The sequence below is a fragment of the Brassica oleracea genome, chromosome C2 (assembly GCF_000695525.1).
Source record: "Brassica oleracea var. oleracea cultivar TO1000 chromosome C2, BOL, whole genome shotgun sequence".
Taxonomy (NCBI): Eukaryota; Viridiplantae; Streptophyta; class Magnoliopsida; order Brassicales; family Brassicaceae; genus Brassica; species Brassica oleracea.
Genome location: NC_027749.1, coordinates 39,756,505 through 39,762,253, shown reverse-complemented (window position 1 = coordinate 39,762,253; position 5,749 = coordinate 39,756,505).

Below are 5,749 nucleotides of genomic sequence, written 5' to 3'. Positions count from 1 at the left end.
CATTTTTATGCTATGGCGGCTTAAGGGCAGAAGGGGAAAAGCGTAAACCGACCTTGGAGCCAGTATATAAGGAGTCCTAGGCGAGAGGCATGGGAGAGGACTTTCACACAGCAAACTTAGCACTTAGAGCAATTTTAGGAAATTTTCCGTTTTTTTTATTTGAGCTGCGACTCAATTAGGTTTTTGCCGTCTTAGGGTTTAAGAACTAGGAATCTCGCCGACAGCTCTCGTAGCCCAGGCACTTACCTTGTTGTAAATGCTCAAACGCAGATTCGGAATAAGAACTATCTTTCTCTCTTTTTCGATTTCTTATTTTATTGATGTTCTCTTTCGTATTCTGATTGCTTGGCGTGTGGTATTAGCAGATATCCGGGACCTCTGGGAAATTAGGGTTCTCCTACTTTCCTAATTTAAACGGAAATCGACAGTGCGAATTTCGGTTCCCACACATACTAGTCAACTAGAGAGTTTGTTGATTGTTTTGGGTTCACAAACCTCACAGTCAAGTTATTCAGAGAACAATTCAATCACCAAAAAAGAAATGAGTTTAAGATAAAAATGATGATTAAACTTGAGAATGAGTTTATGCAGATTCTTAATAGAATGAAAAGACAAGAAAACAAGTAGATAGGTTGGATGAAAAACATAGAAAACATAAACTAAGAAAAAGAACATAATTAAATTAGCTATTGTAGGACACATCTGAGTAAATAAAGGTGCTTGGCGTGATGGTGGTTTGGCCAAGTATCTCTTTTTCACTTTACTGGTTCTGGACAGGGTAAGCAATCTTCTCAATTAATTTATTGGACTTTGATCTCGTAATGGGCCCAAAAAATATTGAAAATGGTCTTCTTTCTGGTCATCAGAATTCTTTTGGGATGAAAGAGAAACATCTTAATTTTGGGTATGGTCCATATCATCTTCTTCATAATCACTTGGTAGTGGCATCCACTCAGACTCATCATCAGGTTCCTCTAAGGTTGGCTTCTCCTGGATTGCATCATCCTCTTCCACTTTGAAAGGGTTTTTCCTCAAATCCAAGTGATCTTCATGAAGAGGAGCCAAGTCAGAGACATTGATAGATGAATTCACTGATTACCTACCTTGAAGATTAATCTTGTATGCATTGTTGTTGATTCGCTCAAGGACGTTGAAGGGGCCATCTCTTCTTTTCATCAGTTTGGACTTTCTTTCAATTGGAAATATGTCCTTCCTTAGATACATCCACACCAAATCTCCATGGTTAAAGATCAGTTCATGCCTTCCTTTGTTGACATACTCCTCATACTGCCTTGTCATTGCTTCATTATTTTCCTTAACCTTTTTATGCAAAGACACAACAAATTCAGCCTTCTGCTGCCATCAAGGTTATCTTGTTCTTTCAAAGGCAGAGATATCATATACAAAGGACTCAAAGGACTAAACCCATAAACAATCTGAAATGGAAAAAACTTAGTAGCCCTATGAATAGAATGGTTGTATGTAAATTCAACATGAGGCAGACAATCTTCCCAAGTTTAAGATTTTTTTTAATGATTGCACGCAAGAGAGCAGACAAAGATCTATTAACTACTTCAGTCCGTCCATCAGTTTGTGGAGACAAGTAGTAGAAAATTATAACTATTTGGTTCCAAGTTTAGCCCACAATGTTTTCTAGAAATGATTTAAGAACTTAGTATCTCTCTATCAGTTTTATGCAACAGAATGAAATGAGTCATCTTAGAAAACCTATCAACCAAAACAAAGTTAGAATCTTTTCATTTCCTAGTTCTAGGCAATCCAAGCACAAAATCAATTAAGATATGTACCCATGGTTCAGATGGAAAAGGCAGAGGCATGTACATACTTTTGGTTTACTTTGTGGTCTTGGCTTACTTGCAAGTAGCACACTGGTTACACAATTTTTTTACATCTTTTCTCATTCTTGGCCAGTTGAAGTGATTTTGCAAACTCTTCAAAGTTTTGTCAATGCTAAAGTGACACATCAATCCTCTTCCATGTGCTTCTCTAACAAATAAATCTCTCAAAAAACAGTTAGAAACACAGAGTTTTGATTCATATAACAAAAATGCATCATTCTTGAAATGTTTATTTACAGCAACTTTATCATACTGATATATGGTGTTTTTGGCATCATGTATATATGTTTTCTAATTGGTTTTCAAGTCTTCATCGAGTCTTCCTAGTCCTTTTCGAGTCATTACAGGTCTGGAGTTGCATTGGATGGGAGATAAACCAGTTGGAGAAAAAGAAGAGAAAAATAGTGCAATTTAGAGTTTTTCACGCAGAGCAGTCGTGCGGAGCAGTCTGGCGTGCATGTTCCAGCGACAGAGATTTTTAAGGAAGTTTCCAAATATTTCGGGATTTTACCTAGGGCTTCCCTTTTTTTCTCATGCAGCCACCAGAGACCTGCAATATATATTTTATTATTATTCTAGACATTAGACGTGACTTTTTAGAGAGATTTTGGAGAGAGAAAACTTGTACTCTTGTTAAGGGAGAAGAATCTCTACATCATTTGGAGAAGATTTCTAAAGCCTCTTTGCTTTTTATTATTAATTCAGACATGTTTTCTTCATCTGTTATCTCTGTGATTTTTCTGTCCATGGCTGAGTAATCCACTTGCTTAGTCTAGGGTGTTAGGGTGTTAGATCTGTGAGTTAAACATAGATAAGTGAATCTCTTGATTGTCTTCATTCATAACTATTCTTAATGCTTGCATTAAACTGGCCGCTTAATGATAGATCCTAGGTTTAACCTGTTCATTAACCGTGTAATAGGTTGCTAGATCTGTTATGAATGAGCATTGCATCCCTAGTCAGCGAGAGTAGATATTAGGGTGTATTGTGAACATATCGGACTTGATCTCTAAAGCTTGCTAGCGCGTCTTGATCCAAACGAGAGTTTAGGCATCAAGACCGACTTGCAAAGGAATCAATACCACGAGAGAGAGTTGATTCAACCTGAGTGATCCGAGTTCTGGACTTACTCTTAATTGAACTTGAATAATTGTTTGGCTCACACTTGTTTAACACCCGATCAAACCACCCTAGGCTAGCATTCTTAATCATCTGAAAAACCTTAAATCAATCTCTTACTTGCTTGTTACGAAATCAACTTTAAAACCCCCATATTGTTTTAGCTTGATATTGATCCTATAGAAATAAAGTGTAAACGTTGGTCTCTGTGGATTCGATCCAAAAGTGTTACATCGACATACCATTAGATTGTGGTAGTGTGCACATTAGGTTAATTGGTGTGCGTATACACGTAATATCACATACTTAAAATATATTTCTTTAAAATCAGGATCAGTTTCATAGTAAGACTTAATATGTTCAAAACTAAGAAGTTGAGTTTCCAAGAGTGTATCTACGAGAAAGGGCATTACAACCACATTCTCCTTACCTTGTTTGTACTGAATGACATAAATAAATGTTTCCAGAAACTTAACCCATTTGGCATGTATATTTTTGAGATTTTGTTGACCCTTCAGGCGTTTCAAGGATTCATGATCGGTATAAATACAAATTCTTTGAGCCAAAGATTGTGTTGCTAAGTTTGGAGTGCACAGATCAGAGCATGGGGATCTTTGTCATATGTTGGATAGTTCGGAGTTCCACCTAAAAGCTTCTCACTGAAATAAGCAATTGGTTTCTTTTCCTACATTAGAACTGCTCCATATCTACCCGTGAAGCATCATATACTCTATTTCAAAAGTTTTCACAAAACCAGGAAGCATAAAAAGTGGTGCATTAGTCAACTTTCCTTTTAGCAGATTGAAGGCTTCTTCTTGAGCTGAACCCCAAGTGAATCCTATAGTTTTCTTGATCACTTATGTGAGAGGTGCAGCAATGGTGCTAAAATCCTTCACAAATCTCCTATAGGATCTAGCTAAACCATGAAAACTTCTTACTTCTCCCATGGTTTTAGGAGTTATCCAGTCTCTTATGAGATTCACTTTCTTTTCATCCACATGTATGCCCTGAGAAGTCACAACAAAACCTAAAAAGACAAGGTTATATGTTCCAAAAGAGAAAAAAATTAAGTTAGCAAACAAGACTACTTTCCTTGGAACATCTAAAACCTTTCTCAAATGTTCAACATGATCAGACAAGTTTTTACTGTAAATTAAGATGTCATCAAAGTAAACCACGAAAAACATGTAAGACCTCAGAACATGATTCATTAGTCTCATGAAAGTGCTAGGGGTGTTTGTTAGACCAAAAGGCATCACAAGCCATTCATACAAGTCATGTTTTGTTTTAAAAGGAATTTTCCATTCATCCCCATCTTTCATTCTAATCTGATGATATCCACTTTTCAAATAAATTTTTGAAAAATAGCAGGATTCATGAAGTTCATCTAGCATTTCATCAAGACGAGGAATGAAATGTCTGTTCATTACCATGATATTATTGATGACTCGACAGTCTAATACACATTCTCCATGTTCCATCCTTCTTTGGAACAAGTAGTACATGAACATCACAAGGACTGAGACTCTATCTTATGTGTCCTTTCTCCATAAGTTATGTAACTTGTCTTTGAAGCTCCAAGGTTTCTATAAGGTTGGAACGATAAGGTGGTCGGTTTGGCAAAGAAGCTTCTGGAACAAAGTCAATCTGATGTGCTATGCCACGGATTGGAGGCAGACCTTGCACATTTTCGTCTGAAAATACATCACTATACTCTTGCAAAATGAAATAAAATTCAGTCAGAATAGCATGTGCAATGTCAGAAGTTGAGGTTAGTGTTCTATTGTAAACAAACAAGATCATAGCCTGCTGAGCATTCATGTTTCTCTTCACCTCAACATTTTTTTTATACAGAAATTGGAGTTCCCTACCTTATGGTCCTTGTCAGTCTCTTTTTTTCTTTTCAGGTGGACCTGGTCAAGGTGAATTTCCTGAGGTGATAGCGGGACTAAAGTGATCTCCTCCATGTTGTTGAATTTTTGTATCTCTAGCCGGTCATGAACATCTCTGTTCAAGCCTCGCTGAAAGCCTTAATCATGAGAGTTTCCATCTCCTGAAAATAGTCTTCAACACTCTTAGTTCCCTGTGTCACCCTTCTGAGGGTCTTGTGAAGATCTCTGCCATAATGACTTGGAACAAACCTAGTTTTCATCTTATACCATGAAGTAACTGGTGCAATTCTAGTGTGTCTTCGCTTGTGCATAATCTGTTCCCACCAGTTGAATGTATATTCACAAAACTCAGTTGCAGCAAACTTCACTTTCTTCTCTTTAGTGTAGTTTTGGCACTCAAAAACTAACTACATCTTTATTTCCCATTCCATGTAAGCATCAGGGTCATTATGACCAAGGAAAGGTGGGATTCTCAGTATGTTGTTACCCATGTTGTTATCTATTTTTCGTGGGTTGTAGCTCCTTCTTGATCTAACATCACTCCCTCCCGAAGATGAATAAGCATCATCTGAATCATTCGCTCTGGTTTCTCTTTTGGTTCTTCTTGTATGTCGATCAGTAGCTATGTTTCTAGGCTGTCTAGTACCATAGAATAAATCATTAGCTTCATCTTCTCTTCTTGTTAGATTATCCTGAACATGCTTGGTAATTTCAGCTATCATGGCTCTTGCATCTGGAATGGATTGAGGTTCACAGTAGGTGGTGTCTCTTCTGGTTTCTCATTGTTGTCTCCTGGCATGGTTCCTGCAAAACAACAAAAGTTAGTAAATCACAGAACTCTCTCTCTCTCTCTCTCTCTCTCTCTCTCTCTCCCTCTCC